Source organism: Coturnix japonica, chromosome 4 (genome assembly GCF_001577835.2).
Source record: "Coturnix japonica isolate 7356 chromosome 4, Coturnix japonica 2.1, whole genome shotgun sequence".
Classification (NCBI taxonomy): domain Eukaryota; kingdom Metazoa; phylum Chordata; class Aves; order Galliformes; family Phasianidae; genus Coturnix; species Coturnix japonica.
Window position 1 is genome coordinate 48192196 of NC_029519.1, and position 21821 is coordinate 48214016.

The 21821-nt window shown below is 42.6% G+C and overlaps 1 protein-coding gene across 11 annotated transcripts in view; it reads right to left on the reverse strand.

The window, feature by feature from the left end:
• The window catches only part of KIAA1109 (KIAA1109 ortholog), a 99870-nt gene extending 95533 nt beyond the window's left edge, over positions 1-4337 (reverse strand). For all 11 annotated transcript variants that reach the window (XM_015861881.1, XM_015861877.1, XM_015861878.1 and 8 more), the window contains exon 1: positions 4205-4337. The gene's annotated coding sequence lies outside the window, so the exon portion shown is untranslated. The remainder of the gene's footprint in view (positions 1-4204) is intronic.
• Between the last annotated feature and the right edge of the window lie 17484 nt (positions 4338-21821).

The following is a 21821-nucleotide window of genomic DNA, read 5'->3' on the forward strand; positions in this document are numbered from 1 at the left end:
TATTAAGTCACAACTTATTCAATTTTTCTCAGTACTAAAAAGATGTAAGCGAAGGAAAATGAGGTAAGTAATCTTGCAGACCTGAGGGGATGCATCTCATTTCCAGCCTGCATCCAGTATTCCCTGGCAAATACACCGTTCCTAAAAAGCCAATCACTCAAAAGCAGCAACAACTATCTATAAACACACTTCAGTTACACCAAATCATAGAATCATACACCAAATAATAGAATTACCCAAGTTGGAAAAGACCTTGAAGATCATCAAGTCCAACCGCAGCCTAACCATAGTACCCTAACTCTAACAACCCTCCACTAAATCATATCCCTGAGCACCACATCCAAACGGCTCTTAAACACATCCAGGGACGGCAATTCAACCACCTCCCTGAGGAGCCTATTCCAGTACCTAACTACCCTTTCTGTAAAGAAGTTCTTCCTAGTATCCAACCTAAACTTGCCCTGGCACAACTTGAGGCCATAAATCAGTAAACTAGATTAACCACAGGGTGACATGTTAACACTTAACCCTGAGACAAACCTCTGCTTGAACAACATCATAAAAAATGCACAGAAAATATACATATATAAGAATTGACTCCTGAAAAGTGAGACAGGAGCCAACCCAAAAGCTGGACAGGTGAGGCAAAAAAAGAAAAACACAAAAAAATGAAGCCCAGATCCAACAGTTTTGCTACCCAGATCCTTTATCACACTCTGACTTCACCCCCGCAACAACACCAACAAAACCCTTATTATTACTAAAATGTATGGGGGAGATGAAATAGCAACTTAAATTCACGATGGGTATTGCTTATGTTTTCACAGAAATTAAGTGCTTACTGGGTATTTGTTAAGCAAATATGAAAAGCAAAATCAGCTTCCTAAAATAAAGCGCACATTTGCTTCCTCATTATTTAAAGTTAATTTCCACTCTGAGACACTCAACTCTCGATTTCTATAGTATTTGCTAGAAGGTAGAGTTACAATTACACTCAAGACAACAGGCTGAACAACAGGAGGTAAATCCTGCTAGTCTAAATGAATGTATTTAGACAATATGCATGGATGCTTCATATCTGTAGTACATGGTTCCTTATAGAAAAGCAAAGAAAAGGCATTTCTGTGCCCTGTTCATTCCTTGCTTTCTCTAAAAGGGTCTCCAGGAATACCTGGTACAAAATGAGAGCTTCAGATAGGTAGGAACACTGCTTTCCAACACCAAGGCCCAGGTTTGAATCCCCCCTGTGGCGCAAGTGGTAGAAGTGCCGCTCTGCTACACAGAGGCTCGAATCCTGGGGGTTGGACTCGATGATCTCTAAGGTCCCTTCCAACCTGCATGAGACTGTGATAGTGTGAGATAACTGAGTGATGTCAGAAAGAAGCCCTACAAATGTCAACAGACCTCAAGTGAACTTGCCACAGATGGTACAGCGATGCTGTCAACACCTGGATGCACCTCTGGTACACCTCACAGAATGCAGAGCTGCCAACCTTGGCTATCCCCAAACATTCCAGCTGAGTCCAGTGACTTCCAACTAGTCCCCAGCCAGCCCAGGAAGCTCAACTGATCTGAACCAGCAAGTGCAGTAAAGAGGAAGGAAGAGAAAGAAAGTTGCTGGTGTGCTTGAACTAACAAGCAGTAAGATGTAAACAAGCTGCGCTACAGCCTCAAACAGAAACAGGTGACACACCTTGTCAGACTGCTGTGTGGATGGTAGCAGCTAATTCACACCACAGTAGTAAATATGTTTACTTAAGTAATGAATTCAATCAGAATTGAAGAGCTCTAAGATATAAAAATCATTTTTTACAGCTGCCTACCTGATAAGATTTGCTTTATCTAGAAGAGAACTCGCAACCACCAAAGAAGCAAATATATTAAATGTTAACACTCTTGAGAGAAGGAGGAAAAACAAAACAAAAACCTGGTTTAAGTAGCTTAGACATGTATCACATCCAAAAAAGTACAATGAAAAAGATTATTGTTATCACTAATCCAATGATTAGGTATCCAACAGTGTCTGAATTGATGTATTTCTTACTTCAAACCCTTTGAAACACCAATGCTTTTGGTACACAAAAGTTATCTTTAGAAAAAACAAAACACCATGACAGATGATACCCTCTGCCCTTAAAAAAACAAAGAAACAGAAGTATAGATTTTCTTCTTACTATTTCTTTTAAAGTACAGGACATCGGTTATAATACATGTGAAATTAAAGAAACTTCTGCTGTGGCAATCAAGAGATAACACTCCTTGCACCACCCAGCTCCTGGTCCAGCAGTTTTCATACTACTTTTAATATGGGGGTGGGAGGGAAATTATCTAAGCATGTCTCCCAAACTACCTCATGGGAAAGTTGTTTGGTCACTAATGTTGGCAGCTTTTGATGCTTAAAAGGAAAAAAAAAAAAGCAAAACAACAAAACCACAAGGGAACCTAAAGGCTTGTGTACTTTTACTGTTAGAAGTTCCCTTGTGTATACTCTATTTAGAAAAAAAACAAAGCCTTTTTTGATGCAGTCTCAACAAAATGACTGACTTCTTGTCTTCCTCTTTTTTAGGCCCGCACAGCAGCACTGTACCTCTGTACCTCTGTAATATTCCATGAAATAGCTTCTTATGTATCTTTCCCAAAGCATTTCCTCTAAGTTTCTCCTCTGACACATCATCAGATTATAAGGAAAAAAGGGAGCAGTCTGCTAGAAATCAAAACTGAAAATGAATGTTATTACCACCTATCCCATCATCCTTTTGTGAGCTAAAAGTGGATGTTCAGTAGCATCTGTGCCAGCCTGGAGCCAACCCAAACATTTTGGCACAGCAACAAGTGCAATAAGAAGTTATAGAAGAAGATCAGTTGGTAGAGGAAAGCACCATCTCAGCACAGGAAAAGTCCACAGCTGCCCGTGAAAAGAACAGTAAACTCTTAGCTTAATTCCCTAATGACACCATTATGTAAAGGGACAGTTACCCAAGTGCAGCTGACACACACTCCACATGCCACAGTTTCCAACTGCCTACCCAAAAAGAGTGCGCTCCTTCAACACAGAAGCATAAGGTCAGAAAACACCACTAAGATCATCCAGTCCAGCCATCAACCCACCCCTGTCACACCCCTGACCATCTCTCTCAGTGTCACATCTCCACGTTCCTTGAACACAGAATCACAGAATGACCCGGGTTGGAAGGGACCTCAAGGATCATGTAGTTCCAACCCCCCTGCCTGGCAGGGCCACCAAACATACACCTTTACTAGATCAGGTTGCCCAGGGCCCCGTCCAACCTGGCCTTGAACACCTCCAAGGACGGGGCATCCACAACCTCCCTGGGCAGCCTGTTCCAGGGCCTAACCACTCTCCTAGTGAAGAACTTCCCCCTAACATCCAACCTAAATCTTCCCTCTTTGAACTTAAAACCATTTCCCCATGTCCTGCTATTGTCAGCCCTTTAACACCTCCAGGGACAGTGACTCCCGCACCTCCTCGTGCAGCCTGTGCACTAACACTCTTCCTGGGAAGAAATTTTTCCTAATATCCAACCTGAACCTCCCCTTAAGGCCTCTACCGTGGCCTTATCATTAGTTACACAAGAGAAGAGGCCAACCCCTCACCTCACCACAGCCTCCTTCCATGAAGCTGCAGAGTCACAATGTCTTTCCTGAGCCTTCTCTTCTCCAGACCCCTGGGTGCCACTCATAAGACATGTGCTCCGACATGGCACACAGAAAGATGTGTACACTCAACCAACCCAACAGTGTTCACAACCAAAGTCCACACCTGCATTGATGTGTCCACAAACACACACACAGGCCTCACCCTGAGGCAAGAGTCCATTTGGAGCCCACTGCCAAAGTGGGACCTCAAACCCTGTTTGGGATAAGCTGCTGCCCACGCTTATCCCAACACCCCCTTGCATACATTCGTGGCGTGTCCCTTCCTGCTCTCCCCACGCTTCCCAGTGGCAAACACTTCTGGCCCAACCGGTCACTGCACGCAGAGATGGTGACACCAACACGCAGCTATAACCTGTGTGCCACTCACGGCTCCTTCGGGCAGCCCGCCCCGCTGCACCCCCCAACCCACCCGTAACGCAGCACAGCAGACGGCCCAGCCCGGGTCACCGCGGTGCTGTGGCTGAGGCCGGTACCGCGGCACCATCACAGCCGCTCTGGACACCCCGCAGCGCCGCCCCAAACTTACGCCATCGCCGTCCGCGGCGGCTCCACTAGGAACCCGGAAGCGGCGGCGACATCCCGGGCCCTACCTCACCTAACGGCGGACACCGGCCCGGCCCGGCCCGCCCACCGCGCCGCCCTCCCGCAGCCAATCGCCTCGCGCCGCCGGCTAGCGGAGCCAATGGCAGAGCGGCGGCTCGCCGAGGGGGCGGGAAGAAAGGGCTCTCCGCGGCCAATCGCAAGAGCCGGGCCGCGGCGTCTGAGCGCGTGCGTGTGTGAGGGCAAAGCGCCGCTCCTCTGCCCGGTGGGGAGGCGGGTTGCGCATGCGCGGTGGGCGGGGCTAAGGGTGTGAGGGGCAGGGTCCGTGTGGTGCAGCCCGGCCCTCTGGCACTATGTACTATGTACTATGATGTACTATAGTACTATAGGACTATCTAGGACCATGTCCCCGGTCTGGGCTGCCCCAACGCACCAGGCAGGAGCCCTTGTCTCAGCCGTGGGCAGTCCCGCCCGGATTATCCTTACCTTACGTGTTCGCCCTCTTGTGTTTTCTCACCGCATTCCTATCACGCTGCAAATAGCAATAACAATATTGTTGGCGTGCCTTTGGTTCTCATCACGCAGGTCACCTTCCCACCTCACTCCCCTGCTGCCTCAGGAGCACTTGGGGCACCGCCCCATGCTTTGTCCCTATGGGGTCTGTGTGTTGCCCCTGTGGGTCAGCAGCAGCATTGGGGAAGGTGGGCCTTGGTGTGGCACCAGGGGAGGAAGGAAAGCTTTGACATTAATACATTCCTGGCTAGAGAAGAGACAGCGCGGAGATCACTCGAGCAATAATATTTACCCCTCCGCTGCTTTGAACCTATTTGTTTCACACGGGGCACAAATATTTACCCTCTCTGTAAAAGAAACTTGCACTTTCTCCTCGGGAAAATATTTTTATGTTTGAAAAGCACAACATAAATTTATTTTTAAACTCTTATTGATTACAGGGCAGAAGGTGTCCCAGAACAACCAAAATACAGTGAGGGGGAAATTGTTTTTGTTCTTAGGGTCACACCACCATTTAAAATTACCAGGATCAAAATGTAGGAGCCCGGATGGCCAAATTGCTGGGCCTTAATGCAGCTCCAGTGGTAGGGAGGAAAAGCAGAGCCTTAGAGTCTACTCGTGGAACAGATAAAATCAAGAACACAAGTTGTTCTGTGCAGTACTTTTATATAAAGGCCAGCTTAAGTCCAACATGCCACTGTCTTATTTCATGTTCATACTGCCTGTCTCAGAGTTCAAAGTTCAGCTCCTTCCACTTTCACACTGAGGGGTGGATGCTTCTCAGCCAGCGTCATCCAACCCTGCCCAAATAAACCCAGTTTTCACTTGCTCTTGCCAAAGCCTGGGGCTGAGTGTGCTCAAACTGTAGCTGGTGGTGATGGAGCACTGGGTGCTGGGCTCTTTTGCATGTGGGTGAGATGGGATGGCTATCCTATTTTAGCACTGCCATGAGGTTTGTGGATTCTCACAGAACCCCTGCCTGATTGCCTGCTGCTCCCTTGAAGATTGCGTTTTTTTGGATGTTTGTCTGTGTTGCTGATTTCCATCACCAGTTTCATTCCTTCCATTACCTCCTGTGACCTTATGGGGGAGTGTCCACAAATCAGCTCACAATACTTTCCTGTGGCTTCTTTTTTCTTCAGTAAGGATTTTTCCCTTCATTTTCTTCCCAGTAAGAAATGACCGTTGATTGCTTCTTTCAACTTTTCCTTCCATATGCTGATGCTAAATGACGAAATATACTTGACATTTGAAATTTATTTGTAGAAATTACTTCTGAAAGGGTACGCAGATGATCAGAGCTTCAAGATATGTTACCCACATGAACATCAACTCTCAGATTGGACTTGATTGTTTGCCTTTGCCTTTTACTATCCAGTCAGTGATTCACATCTGAAGAACAAGAGAGCTTCTCCTGACACACCCAGCCATTTGCAAGGTGTCTTGAGGCTAACAGGTGAAATACAATGTATTGTAATATGATTAGACACCTAAGGAGGAGTATAACAAGATGACTGCCTTATCTAGACTCAAAATTCGTGGAGGGGAGCAAGGCCAAGGGTTTCTTTCACTGCATCCTCTACGTCCCCTCTGGGTTGTACCAGAGTCTCACTCACTTTGCTGGGGAAACAAGCAGCTTGTGATGGCATCATGTGCATGCACACAGCACCATCAGCCCTGCCTGGAATGCTGTCCCTGGGGAAGAGCTTTTCAAGCTTGCCCAGCTTTTTTTCATGATCTAGAATCAGTCATGCTTAATTCTTTGCAGTGTATGATGTTGCATCTCCAATTATCAACCTGGGAAATGAAAAGAGATTTTATAAATGTTATTTCAGCATGTAACCTTTAAGTTGAGGAAAATTATAACACTGTCCTCTACCTTTCTTTTAATGAGGTGACACTCCTGTTTGCCTCAGGGTGTTTATCTTTATGCAATGCTTATTTTTATCCAAGGGTTTTTTGTTTGTCTGTTTTGTTGCTGTTGTTGCTTCACTTTTTATGTTTTAGGAATGAGGAATAGTCAAGTGAAAGCACCTTCTTTAAATCCATTTTTACCTCCTCTGTTTTGCAGCCAAAGACACCTATTGGAACATTATACTAAAAGCTCCTGTATCTACTAATTTATATGTTTTATCTTTGATTAATGTGTTCCAAGGTTTGAAATTGAGCTAATTTTGACGTTGACAGAATTTATACAAAACTGGAAGCTTCTGGGCACATGACACTATTTAGCAAAATAAAAAATGTGACTAGAAACTTTCAATCTCATTTCTTGGATTACAGTTTACCCTTATAATGCAGCAGGATACTACTGCAGTTTCCAGGGAAGTGAATAGTCACTGCTTTAGCTGACAGGACCTTGAAACTCCCAAAAGCATCAAAGGGCTGCAAAAGTCTCCTGCCAGCAGGGTAAGCAGGATCACACATCTACAGTCAAGGAGCTAGAAGCTGACTCATTGTCATCAGTTGCTTTAGGGGACAATTCATTTAATCAAGAAACTGTAAGGAATCTTCTTATGATTAGATTGAATAGCTTTTGTCAGACAACCCTCTTGTACGGAGCTCTCTAGCAATATGGTTGGGAAATTGTTTTCTTGATGCTGTGCTCAATAGCACAGGAGGCTGCCAAAGTGCAGATGCAAACTTCTTACAGCTTAGGCTTCATTCACTTGGACCAAGAGCAGCAGGGAAAAAGCAGGAGCAGTGCTTTATGGAACTGCCTTCTATCTCCAGCTGTGCTGTAGTGAGCACTTAGAAGAGAACAGAGAAGTGAGTGTACAAACAGAAGTTCTGCTTGGTTTACGCTATCTCTGAATGACATCAGTGTTTACTATAAGAGTTCATTCCAACTGCATTCAAAACAAACACGGAGTTTAGGCATAATTGTATAAAAATAAACATCCTTCTCCTTCATCCACAAAATCTGCAGAAGCTTCCTACAGCATAAGTCAAAAGGCAGCAGTTAGAGGCCCAGAAACACTCTTGCTTTAGCTTAGTGGTAACATATTAAATGCTTTGGTCTTGGCAATTACTAAAACAGCAGTGAGTGTCACTTACACTACACCTTGTACAAGTCTTCCACAAAATCCTTCACAGGTCATTTTGAAATCCTTCTTCCTCAACTTTCTTCCACTTTGCTCACTAGATGGGCACTCCGGAAGCCTAATGGTGCTGCAGCTTCCTTTCTTGGTATGGATTACAACTTCCTCAGTATTAAGAGTATGGTTGCTACTGAGGAAGTTATTGCTCTTACTATGGTCCCTGAAACTTCCTGTTTTCCTGCGATCTATCTTCTGAACACATCAAAAACCTGTGCCCAGCTTTGGGTGTGCATGGGATCCTGCACAGATCCTGCGCCTCCTCCCTGCCCCCTGCTGTGTCTGTGAGCATCACCATGCGCACCATGGGTGATGTCAGTATCCAGAGCTGTGGGGTTACATCTTCAGCCTGTCTCCTCATACTGTTTGTCTATCTGTATTAATGATATAGACCGTGCCTTATTGGGTGTCTTTAACCCTATGAATAAATGCCTGATAGGTAAGTTAAGCAGTCATTTCCTTCAATGTTCATGTGTCACAGCTCTACAATATCACATTATTATCAACACCCTCTTACTTTGAACACAAAAAGCGTTCTACAAAGTAGAAGATGATTCAGAGGCAAACTGTGGCTAGGTTTAAAATGTGCTCTAGAATAGAGATGATTGACTGTTCCCTTTTCAGATCCCAGAGGCACACCACAACCAAGATACCCAGAGCGCAAGTCCCAAACCTCTTCTAGCACAAAGGCACCTGGCTTGCTGTCCACAGATCTCCAGCTGCAGATGCTGAGGACACCTGGCTCACAGCAGCACAGAAGGGAGCATAGCAATCAGCCCTTGCTATGAAGGGCCCAAATGCAAAGAATGCAAAGAAAGGAGGAAAGAGTGGAGCCTGTTACATAAAAGAGAAAGGGCTGTCTAAAAAGCTGCCTGGAGTACAGTGGGCATTGCAGCTGTGTCTTGCTGATTACCTTTTATGGTGTCCTGATAGAACTAAATTTCATCAGATTGTAGGTTAGCTTTAGTTGTCATTTTTTGAATTTCTCTTATTTTTAGTTATTTCTGCTCTCAAAGGAAGTGCATTGTACCAAAACACGCTATTAGAAGACTTTTTGTGCTACATGTACAGGCGAATTGTATAAGCTTTTTGTCTAAGTAATCTAAAACCTATTTTGAACATATAATGACAAGCATTCACCAAGTAAAGTTTCTTTTTCAGACTGGAGCTCCCATTACTGGCCCTACTGGTTATCTGGAAGAACGAACTGGCACACAGCAAGTGGGTGGAACACGCCGTTGCCAGAGAAAGAGGTGAAAGCAGAGGCTTTTTAGCGGTTCACGACTATTTTTAACTTCAATTTCCTTTGTAATTATTTCCTTTCCTGGATTCATAAATTTGCAGTAGCCTGTTATATAAATCTCATCTATCCCATGTTTACAAATAATTCTGACTTTGATTCTGTGCCTTTTGCACTTTGGAAATTCCCACAGACTTGAAGTTTAGGTGTACAAAGACATACATGGGGTACCACCCCACATTCATTGCTAGCTCTATTCGATAAGCCTGCTGTAATGACAAATACCCACCTACATTTTTTTTTAACCTCCTCTCGTGTTTTTGTTGGAGAAGCTACATTACACTCACTGTCTTAGCGACTGCTGTGTTGTAGGATCATTCTGAGACTTTGTGGGGGCCCATTCCTTTCATCGCTCGAGAAAAAAGAATGGGGGGATCCAACAGTGAGTTCTCCTTGCTCAAAAATAATGTGGATTTTAAGGGGCGATACACTTGTGCAAATAGGGAATAATCACACTTAAATGCAGCTTTTAGAAAAGTGATTTTGAGGTTAAAGAAGAGACACAGAGGAGAAAAATAAAACGTACGCTGCAAGAATAAAGGTATCTGTGTGAGGTCAGTAATCATGGCAGGGAGAACAAAACCAAATGTTTTCAGAATGGTGTTCATTGAGAACCATTTAACATGTACCTGGGTGGCTCTGCAACAAATTATTGTACAATGTAACTTACCCATGTTGAGTGCTTGAAATTGTTATTCCCTGTGAATTCAAGGGCTTTGGAAGTTGCCTAACAGATTCTACTACACCTTGTACATCTGTAGGGTCATCTTTCTAATATCTGGAGCAGCTGCTTTTTTGAGCTCTGTGACTGGGGCATGGCAGAGACCACGCTCAGGTGAAACAAGGCCAGCTACTTGCAGTGGGGGAAGCAACAGTTGTGTAGGCATTTTCCAGGTCTTCTGAGAACCTTCAAGGATAAAAGGGAAGAATACAGGCAGAACATTGACCAGGCTGTAAGAACAGTAGGCTTTTCCACATGTAAAGGCTGTAGTGTCAGATTGGAATCTTTTTATGAACTTCATCGAATCACAGAATTTCCTGAGTAGGGAGAGACCCACAAGAATTGTCAAGTCCAGCTCCTGGCTCCACACAGACCACACAAAAATCAAATTCTATGCATGGGAGCACTGTCCAAACACTCCTTCAACTCCATCAGGTCAGGCCTATGCCCACTGCTCGGGGGAGTCTGTTCCATGCCCACTTACATCAATGGAGGCATTGTGCAGACCCTTGATGTTCCTCAGGTGAAACACTGTTGACACATTCACAGTGTAATTAGAGCCGATCTCTCTCTCTTAGCCTAAGTAGTTCATAAAGCAATACAAATAAATATATTATTGGTAATAATACAATGAAAACCACCCACGGATAATATTTAGTAATAATCTGAGTATCATTGCTAGCACTTAGCTCATAACTTTAGAGACATCTAATTGTGTGAACTATAACCAATAAATACTTCATAAATTATATTTACAAGCCGTAAGTAATTTGTAAGTAATCAAATTATTGCATTGGCTTTTGTTAAACTCTGCTGCATCCCTTCTTCTACCTTGAATATTTAGTTGCACTGTTTGCTGTTGTATGAGACTGGGCTGGTTTTTGCCTTCAATGAGGATTTTTTGCATTTTGCTGCCTCTGTTTTATTTTTATCACATTCAACTAGAAAACGCTGGCTCAACTTTTTCTGTTAGCACACCGTGTCTTCTCTGTCCACCTGAAGGCCCTAAGCCATCCTTGGCAACAGCAATCCCCAATGAGCATCCCTGAAATGAGGGTGGAAGTTATTTAAGCTGCCTGTGTTAAAAAGACAAAACTGATAACAGTTTCTGTGCTCTTTCAGAAGCTGTTATCTCAGATGCCGGATGCTTCTTCTGACAGTGGTGAAAATAGCTTTCTCTCTGTTATGACAGCGGGTTTCAGCTCTGGGCAGAGGGGAACGTCTTCAACCACAGGATACTTCCCCAGTGCTGGAAGGATATAAAACAAAATCGAACAGCAAACTAACCGCATTTATTTGAGAGAGCAAAAGACATCACAGCTGATCCGCTTGTGTTGGGCTCTGTCCAGCAGCTCGAACATTCCCACATTTCCAGGTCTCTGAGCCATGCAGCGCAGAAGCAACGCATGGACACAGGCTCTGGGGAAGCGGGGAAGTGCTGCCTATCTCCTAGCAAAAGGAACCTCACCATTTCCCTTTCAGCCTGCCCAGCAGTTCGCCTGCTGTGCGGGGCCAACATGCACAGGAAAGAAGGGTTTTTCTGTAGACATATCCCACTCCCTGTGATGCAAAGGAAGCTTTATTTTTAAGTAAGGAAAGGGTAACGCTTTGGGAACCAGCTATCGCTATGTGCACATGCAGGAAATGTTTATGCTTTTTTCCGAGAACTGAACAAAATATTTTAGGAACACAGCACAGCGCTGATCTGGACAGTTTGTGAATTGGGAGATCTCTGAGTTTGCTTTCAGCTCTGTTTTGGTATCCTTCCTTCTTCCTAAGTGTTCTTCAGGAGTACATGTAAATTCGCACCAACACCTCTACCTAACCGTGCACAGAAATGAATCCAATTATTCATTCCATGGCTATATTCTTTCTGCTTTATGTGCTGCTGTGTTGTGACAAACGTGACAACACTGTGACTGATGTTAGCATGTTTTCCCTGAGGTGCCCAATGTGTAGCTACAGGAATGCAGCCTTCTTTGTCAGTCAGCAGAACAAACCTTGGCTTTTCAGACAAATGCCAGCACACACAGCTTTTGCCGCAAGTCAAACAATAGTAGAGAACTGTTAGAAGATCCAAAGATACATTTAGGACCAGAGGGAGGGGATTCAGCAAGCTGTGGCAGGGGAGATTCAGGCTGGACATTAGGAAATATTACTTCTCAGAAGGGGTGGTCAGGCACTTGAATGGACTGCCCAGGGAGGTGGTGGAGTTACCGACCCTGGGGGTGTTCAAGGAATGATTGGATGTTGTGTTGAGGGACATGGTTTAGTGGGAGCTATTGGTAATAGGTGAACAGTTGGACTGGATGATCTTTTAGGTCTTTTCCAACCTGTGATTTCCTAACCACTGCATGTTTCTGTAGCAAACTTCCCTTAGAGATGCTACCAGAAGACAAGATGCAACATGAAGTTTCAGAGAGCATTGGGGGATTTTAGATTTCTCCTTCAAAGCCTTATTGCAAAGTTTACATTTTATTACTATTAAATTGACATTTGCAAGGGACAGAAAAAAAAATGAAAAACAAACTTATTATGGAAACAGTACTTTCTTTGCGGTATAAACAACGCTTCTCTTTCCACATTTCACAAATAAGACTTTAACTTCTTTAGGATTATGCTTACACTAAATTGACAGTATTCCTCTGATTTTGACCATATTGCTCATTAGTTTTGCAGACTTAGCAAGAAGGAAAACTGCTTACTTTAGCACCAGCACTTCCATTAAAAAGCAAAGCTTTCTTTTGGCTTAGTGCATCGTATATTACAGTCCAGAATGAGTAGTTGCATCAGACCAGTCAGCTCTTGCTGGAAGACAGCAACACTGTCAAAGCTCTGGATCAATTGGTCGCCCCCCAAGATCTATTTATCTTTGTCACTGTTACCCACAGACTCTGAAAGCAAAAGGCAACACAACTGACTGCTGAGCAGGGTGCTTCATTCACATACTAAGAAGGCTTGTGACTGGCTCAGCCCCTAGGATTGTCACTGCCACTGCTTTTAATCAGCTCTTAAATGGTTTATCTTGATTCCAGTACTAACCCCAAACCCACTGAAATCAGTGGGGTTAGGCTGTGGCTGGGCTCTGGAGACAAATGACAGAAATGATGGATTTCACATGAGTATCTGAAATCACATAACCTTCCTGAGGACTGATCTGGTGGGCTTGTTTTTAACATCTACTCTGTAATTTCTTCATGGTTTTCTTCTTTGCCATGCGCTGCTGTGTCTCTCACCACCCTATCTCCATCCTCACCCCTATCCATGGAGCCCATCTCCTTGCTCAGCTCTGGTGGTGGCTGTTTTGGCCACCTCTGCCAGAAGCACTGCAAAGTTTGGGGCTATATTTGTTTGGAGAGGTGCAGTGGTGGTGTTTACATTTGAGACTTACAAGACTTTCCCCAGCCAAGCAGAATCTCTTCTGTGCTGTTTTGTTTTCCTTGCTTTAACTACGGAGCTGTGTATTTTAAATTCAGAAAGTAAAAAGCTCCAGCAAGTACTTCAAAACATTACAATATATTTGATGCCATATTCCTTTAGACTCTGTGCTAAACCTATAAAAGAAGTCAGCTGCTCTCTGGGCTATGTACGCTCTCCTTCTGTCCTCTTAGCTCAGTGCAAGTGACAAAGCGACTCCAACAGCCTTCCATTCAGCTAACTACTTCCAGATGACAATATAAAAACTTCATCAGCACCTCATTGCAGCACAGTTCCCATAAAGGAAAAAAGACATATGCGATATTGAACTAAACATATCTTGTTTTCCTTCGCAGGTGCAAATGCTAAAGGGTGTACTTCAGACAAAGTATTTTGCATAATGTTGTAGACTGTTTCAGTAAGAGCTGCCGTAATGAATCCCAGTATCTGTTGAGCTGTCTTGCCTCAAACAGCAGCTGCATGATTCTCAAACATCTGAGATATTCCTTCTGTAAAGCCTCTGTCTACTCAGGCTGATAAGGCCTCTTTACAGCTCTTAATTTCAGTCTGCCGAAGGTAGCACCGGCAGCAGCACTGGGCTACCATCAAGCAATCTATCCCAAAGCTATCATCTCCTATTTGTTAGCAGCTCTCTGCAGACAGTCACATCCTCACAGTTCAGCCAGGGGGTAGAATAGATGAGCTCTCTTCACTCGTTCCAGTGTAAAATCTGCTGAGTTACTTGACACAGCCACGGCATCATTTTCAATTAGATCAGCTGACTTCTGCAGTGCTGTTGATGAGGAGCACTCAAGTGATTTGTTCCACTAGCTGAACTGAACAGGTAGTTTCTGGCAGAGAAGTAACAGCCAGCTGTGGGTATCTATGTCTTGAGCTGCCTCCATCTTTCCAGCAACAACTATCAGATCATAGCTTTGGTATAGGAAATGGTTAAATTACTGTTGGGATTTACAGCACTGTATCATCCACTCAGGAGTACATTTTATCATCACAGGTTACCAGAGGTTTCCAGAGCCCTTCTCTACACACATGTTCCTAACAGTGGGTATTCTGAAGCGCTAAAGGTTCATGCAAATACCCACGATAGTAGAGAACTCATTCTTGCTAACATTGCTGACAGTATTTATAGGGTCAGATGTGAAGTCATAATGTTTAAACTGAAGAACAGTGCTGTAATACTTACTGCTATGCATAATGCCTTTGAACGTAAGAACCACTCCTGCCCTGAAGGAAACCACTGAAGGCTTTATGAGAATAATTTCCTCCATAGAACTGTGTGGATCTTTGTTCCGAGATGCAGAAGTGGACAAAGTTAGTTCTGTGATGACTGAAAAATTACCATAAATTCACATAATATCCAGCAAATCAGTAGGCAAGCAGGTCAGTTTATGCTTTTGTGATTCCATGCATCATGTAGCCCTTAGGTGCTATTATCTGGAGATGAGCTCTCCTGCCTGAGCTCTAATACACTATAGTCTAGACTTAGCAGCAATGGGCTGCACAAAGCATGTGGTTTAGCCAGCAATATTTTCAATCTCTTCTGTTTCATTTGTCTGTAAACTCTTCTGGTAGCTCCTGCCTTTAAGGACTGCATCCATTCCCGGCCCACAGAGCACAGCAGCCTGTGTACATGCAAATGTTTGCAGGAACTCAGCATTAGCTGTCCTCATGCTTGCACAAACCAGGACAACTGCATCCCAGTTGCTATGGGGAGGTACATGCTTTCTTCCAAAAGAGACTGCTGTCATGAATGCACTTCTTTGGAGTGATCATAGCTCTGGAAAAGCTTTTTATCATCATTTCAAGAGTGGCATATCTTAACTCCACTACGGTTACAGTTTTAGCTATTATGGATCTTCATTAATCTTAGTTCAGCCCAGGGCCATCCATGGCTATCCTTGGCCAATCATCCACCTGGCTTGTCCTTTCTGACTACACCTCTTAGGTTTGTCTTACTTGCTCTGCAGTCTGTGACAGAGAAGAGTACATGCAGGTATTCTCATCTGCTGTGCCCCTGAACTTGTCAGTTCGCTGGTCATTCCTAAAGAGATCTAAGTTTTCGCAGGTTGAGAATGGATAAAAACTGGAGCAACAAAAGAAGAAAAACATTTTTTCCACCTCTGTGAGTTTCTCAGAAGTTAATTACCAGTAAAAATGTGAAATTAAGAACAAGATGGAACAATATTGCTTCTTATTGAACCATATGCAAAGACTAAATTTTATTATGGCTCAAAAGGAAAGAATTTGTCATCACGAACTGTAATATTTTTGGGAAGGAGGTTACATAGGAGACTTAGCATCATTAGCTGCTTTTAATCTAATGATTTCCTGCTTCAAGTAATTGTTCTGAAGAAGTAAACACACAGAGATTATACAATTCATTCTCTTTATGGTGTTATTTGTATAGGCTCACTTGAAGGATTTTAACAGAACCTCTGGGTGTTTTAATTTATTTTCTTATTTAGCAGATGCCTTGCAAAACTGTGACTAAATAATATATATTTAGTGTTCATTGCATTGCTACTAGATCAATCCTTTGAAATTTGGTCGCAAATATACTTCTTTTGTATTGTTAATTTCCACATCTAAGTGGCTTGTCAACTGATAGTTTTATCTGTATGCTGCTATACTCAGTGATCTATATGAAGTATTTTTAATGGACTATCTGCTCTAATACAACCCGTATTGGCTATCTTGTTATTCCAAATGCTCTTCCTGTTCCTGTTCTCATCCTGCATTCTGCAAGAAGCAGAATTAAAACAAAAGCGAGTGAGCTTTTTTTTTTTTTTGTTTAATAAGAATGTATCAGATGGGAACTATATTTTAGGTCAGTACACAGACAGTTGTGCACACACTTGTGCAGGTGAGCACTGTTTTGGGAATCAATAACAACACCTGTATTGTGTTCTATTTGTGAAAGGAATTTTATGGAGTTTTTCCAAACAGGTTTCTTCTCATATCCTTCAGTAAGACATTTCTCTAAAGGAACCTGATGAGAATTATCTGTTCTTATACGGCAGGCATGGTCTATTAGAAATTGATGTTAAACTTACTTTCCTGTTTGGAGCAGCATTTTAGCAGCTATTAGGACACAAGTAAGAATCCTGCCACCAGCTAATTGTCTGATTACAGAATTTGAGTCATTCACAACTGGAATAAATCACAAACACCAGAAGGCATTGCTGATGTTTTCAAAACACCTCACTGTACTCACAGAGGCCTATTCTGCTGAGGAGGTAGGTAGTCCCTCGCAACACAGATTAAATAACAAAAGAATTTCATGTTCATTATCTGTATTTCCTGCTGGTCTTTCTTCTTGTAGTATTAGTACTTTCCAACGCTATCTGATAATTTACCTTTCTAAGCTTACCCTGCTCACCATGAGCCCTGGATACCTTGCAGGATCTTTAAGCTTTCATTTTCTGATCTGTTTTTCAGCATGTTTGTTTGCTTCCGGTATTATTAATCTCTGGTTAAGAAATTAAATCTATTTTTGTTTTCTATCCTAAGGGTAGAACCTCATCCTCCAAAAAAGATTTGTCCCTCCCTATTCTGCAGAGCAGTACAAGACTAATTTTTTACTGCCTTTATTATATTACTTCTCAGCCATAGCTCTCATTGGAGTCTGGCAACCAGAAAAGTGAGGGGTAGTAATCTGCCACTTGCTTTCTCACTAAGAGATTTAAATCCATTGTGGTCTCCAGTCAAATCATATTGGAACAGCTGGAAAGGAATCTAATCATTTGTGAAGCATTTTGACCATGCTTCCATCTCCTTCAAAATTGTCATTGAATGCTTTTTCCAAGTTTAAATCTGTGGCAAACTGCAGGAAGCTTGGTGAAAGAAACTATAAAATCTGTTACTCCTTAGGAAAGTATATATTTTCCAGTATGCTACTATGTAACTTGGATATAAAATATTGTTAAGCTTAAAATAAAAAGAAAGGAAGAAAGAAAGGAAAATGGCAATGTAATCTGCTAGAATTCAGTGTGATGCAGTTCAGCACAAAGAACATTATTTCCCCCTTAGAAATTTACACGTGCCTTAGGGGGATAACACCAGAAAATGACTTTCCTGACCATTCTTCAGCTGATTCTGCAAGAAATATGAGGACTCAAACAATGCAATACACAGAAACTGATGCCTTCAGGAGATTCCTGGTCTCCAGTATGAGCAGAGAAGACTTATACCGCAGCATATGAATGCATGCTGGAGTAGCATTGGAATGCAGGAAACACTTGCATTGCCATTTTACTCCTGCTCCTGTGTAGGACCTGTGCCACTCCAGAAGAGAGGGCAGAGTGGAGGAAACCTTCATGAGAATGCATTGTTCCTCCTTTTTGAAGAGCTTCCTTCAGCATTGCTCCCTCCTGAAGACCCTGGGACCCTCTGCTCCAATTTGCCTACTTCTTTGTTCCCAGTGGCACACTGGAGAAAAGGGAGTGTTTGTTCCATGCCTGTTTCTTCCTGAACAATGAACAGTTCTTTCTATTAACTGGTTAGCACTTGACAACATACAAACTTTAAAACAATATATTAAAAAATAAAAATTAAAAAGGAAAAATTATGTAGTGATGAAAACCTCAGATAACACAGACGCTTGACAGCATGTTTTGGGACAACTACCTCCAATACTGCATCAGTGGGCATGTGATCAGTAAGAGTGGTTCTGGGCACAAAGGTTCTTGAGAATATTGTGCAGTGTCTTGGGATTATGTTTGCAGAAGCCGAAGAACTGCAGGTCCCTGATCTCTGGGATAACACTGCTTTGGAAAAATACAATACTCTGTTTGAGGTTTCTTTTTTCATAGCATCCAAGCACACAGGTGGGATGTAGCTCTCCGCCTACAAAGCAAAAATACACAAATGATTAATAAAAGCTCTAGAATTCGGGGGATTATTCTGCCTGTGTCTTAAGCCTGAGGAGGATCATTATCACCAACAAGCAGAGTATCTAAAAATAACCTGTGGAGCTGAGTTTAAAGCAGCAGATTAGCCTTTCAGTGGAAATTCAGTGCATTCTGTTAGTGTGGTTAGAGGCAAATATTATCTTAAAGCAACTTATTGTTTTACTTCACAGTGGTAAGGAAATAAGCATTTCTTATTATTGGGACAGCTGACGTTATTTCAACCCATCCCTAAGACTCGTGACAGAAGAGAAAGAAAGAATAAGGCAAAGCTGCAATTCCCCAGCAAGCACTTCTTCTTGGAGATGGGAAGAAGTGGACAAATTAATTCTGAAAAGCCTGACTAATAGCGCTGGAAATCAATTCACCCTACCCACTCATGGGCAGGTGGAGTAGAAGCATCAGTAATACAGCCAGCCCCGCTCTGCTGGGACCTGCCAGCAAGCTGCCCAGAAGCAGTGCTGGGAGAAGTGCTCACACCCCATCACTCGGCTACTTCTGTGGGGCTGCCAACAGAACTGCTGTGCAGTGCGAGACTGGCTTCTTTGTAAAGTGGGTATTCTACCATAGAGAGCTAATCCCAGTGCCGTCTATTTTAGCACAGAGAATTAAACAACTTTTTGTCACTGAAGCCTTTAGCCAGATTGCAGCAGGGACAGCCATCGTATTCTCAGAAAGGACTAGGATGGACTGGACTGGTGGACAAGTGAAAATAGGGCCTATGTAGAAGAACTGAAAAAAAACCTGACTATTTACTTATAGAATGGAGAAATGAAGGTGTGGAGAAAGAAAGGAGTCACAGAACAGAGAAAAAAAAAAAATGTTTAAAGAGTGTGGTGACCAACTGTTATTGTCCATGCCTTCAAGAACAGAACAAAAATCCATGTACTCTCTTTATTGCAAGGGGGAAATTCATCTTGAATATCAGGAATAACTTTCTAATTACATGTTATCACTAGGAGAGAATACTTACACATTCTATGGAGTTTGTGGATCCCTGTTCCTGACATGCCGAAGAACAGATTGGAAGTGTCTGTGACAGATACAGTACTTGATCCCAGGGAATGGAATCCCTGGTTCTTCGTTTCTAAGTTTATGAGACCTCTGTTACTGAAATGGTGTCCTCTGTATTGCATCTTCTTGCAACTTAGTGACCCACAGGTATCACCAGCCCCAGCTATACCTTATTACCTCATTACCTTAAATTGGTCATTGAACAGTTCCTCAGGTAAGAAAGTTGGATGCATTACTGATAAGTAATGTTGCACAATAGTAATGGATGCACACTGACATGCATTTTCTACAATCAGACCGAGAAACTCTTATCACACTTGGCAAACCTACTCACCTTGCTGCCTAAAAACACAGGAAAGGAAATACATTTACAGAGTGGCCAGCAATAAGTGGGGTGAGCTGAACACATGCCGTATTTCATCATCTGAAAGACCAGTTGTATTTACTGTTATTGCAATCACAAGACAAAAACACATTCCCAGAAGTGTTCCCTGGAATAGAGCAGGGTCTGTTAATACAGTTGCAAGATGGCCAGTCCAGATTCAGGGGCAGAAGGAGCTGGGCAATGACCCAAATAGATCTTACTGAGTTGTGAATTAGTGGATGAGAAACGCATGTTATGGTTGTTTGAGATCAGCTCTCACACAGAATGTTTTATTGGCTTTATCCCCAGCCTGCACTGATTCTAAATGTATGTTGAATTTATGTTTTATCCTTGAAAACTAATTAAAATAGTTTAATTTCTCATGCAGAAATTAAGGCACATATTTTATATCAGCTTAAGCATATACAGATATATTTGCAAATGATTTATTAAACAGCTCACATAATTAATGCTTTTGTTCCAATAAACAGGAAAGAACAAGACATAAATCCTCTGGGGCATGATATTCCCTGTCTGCATAGAAATGCACAGCTGTGGGCAAGCCTCACATAAATTTCTACAACCTGGAAGCTGTAGTAAACCTTAGGTTTAACTCTGTTCTGGAAGGCAGCAGGAGTTCATGGGCATATGCAGCTTCAAGGGATGTAACTCTGCTTGCCCACATGCTCCAGAGAAACAGATTGAGGAAGCAGAAGGCAGGCAATTTGGGAATCAACCTCTACGTGTAACTGCCTTGACTTATTCAGAGTCTTCTTCGTTGTCCCTACTTTCATCATCAGAGGTTTCTGAAATGGCTCAGGTTTGTGCCCAAGCTGTCACAGCATGGAAGGTTATCGCTTTGCTTATTGTTTTCCACCTCTCTAAAATCCTACAGCTGTAACATCTGCACAAAGATCTCTGCAAGCGTGGAACATGAATTACAACCACAACATGAGTATGAGGTCACCTCATACCAGTTTAGAAAGCTTATGATGTTGGTATGCATTCTGTAAGGAAAGTAAGTGTTGCCCCTGCATTCAAAAGAATGAATTCCCAGCTTTCAAATCATGATACGTAAAGTGTTTTCCTGATAGAGCCATTAAATCGGGAAAACAGAAAGTATCTATTTGTTACCTCCCGGCTGGCTGTGAAACTGTTTCCATCCTCATTCAACACACTGAGATATGTAGCAGTTAACAACCTAGCCCAGCGATTCTATCAGGGCAGTTTTCTCCCTCCTAAAAGCCATCCAGCTACGTTATCTCTGTGTTTCTGAACAGCAACAGCATGATAACTACTAATATGGACTGTGGTGTTTAAATGTCCAGAGGAGAGGGAAAGTGAATATGGTTTTAGTTTTCAAATATACTGTATAATTTTATACTGGAAAGAAGCCACATATTGAAACAGTAAATATGTTTTTGAGTGGTCTGATAGAAACTGACAAGCAGTGTCGGTGGAGAGCTCATGAAGCAATGCAAAACCAGAATCTTCATGCCATTTCCAAACTGAGTGTTGGAGGCTTGTTTTTATTACTAGGTTTACTTGGCCTTCTAAGAGTGTGGACTCTCCACAAAGAAGACAGGAGAATTATGTAATTCTGAGGCATTTATCTAGTCCAGACCTGCCTTTACCTGTAAAAAGGTTAACATGGTATTTATGTCTAAGTGTTTGGTAAATTCTGAGAAGCTTTATGGCTGTGAGGTGAGTATGTTTTGGCATTATACTTTCTGAATAATGGAAACGGTGATCATTGAACTGTATCTCTACTTTCCCAAAACTACTCCCTTCATATTACCCACAAGCAGTTTCTGTGTCACTGAAGCATTTCTCAGTTACACAGACCTTCAGATCCTACTTGCTTTTTTTAACATGGCCATTTAGAAAGCCTCTTCGACCAACCCTGTTCAAGCAAAGCAAATCAGAAATGCAACTTAGATAAAATAACTCATCGGCAGCAGAACTTTTCCCTCTTAGATTGCAGAAGAGTTCTTTGTCTTCATATTCAGTCTCCATAATAAATTATTGTTATTCTGAGGTCATCTGTAAAGCAGACTGCTGCACTGAAACCACAAGGGTACACAGAATAAATACACTTTAACATAAATCTTATAACTTAAATACAGGGAAGTTCAGCAGGACACACACATTTACTTTTAATACCAAATTTGAATTTGGAACAATGCCTTCCTCCAGTCAGTTTTAATTGGAACATAGAACCTGCCACGCTACATTTAGCCAGTGAGCC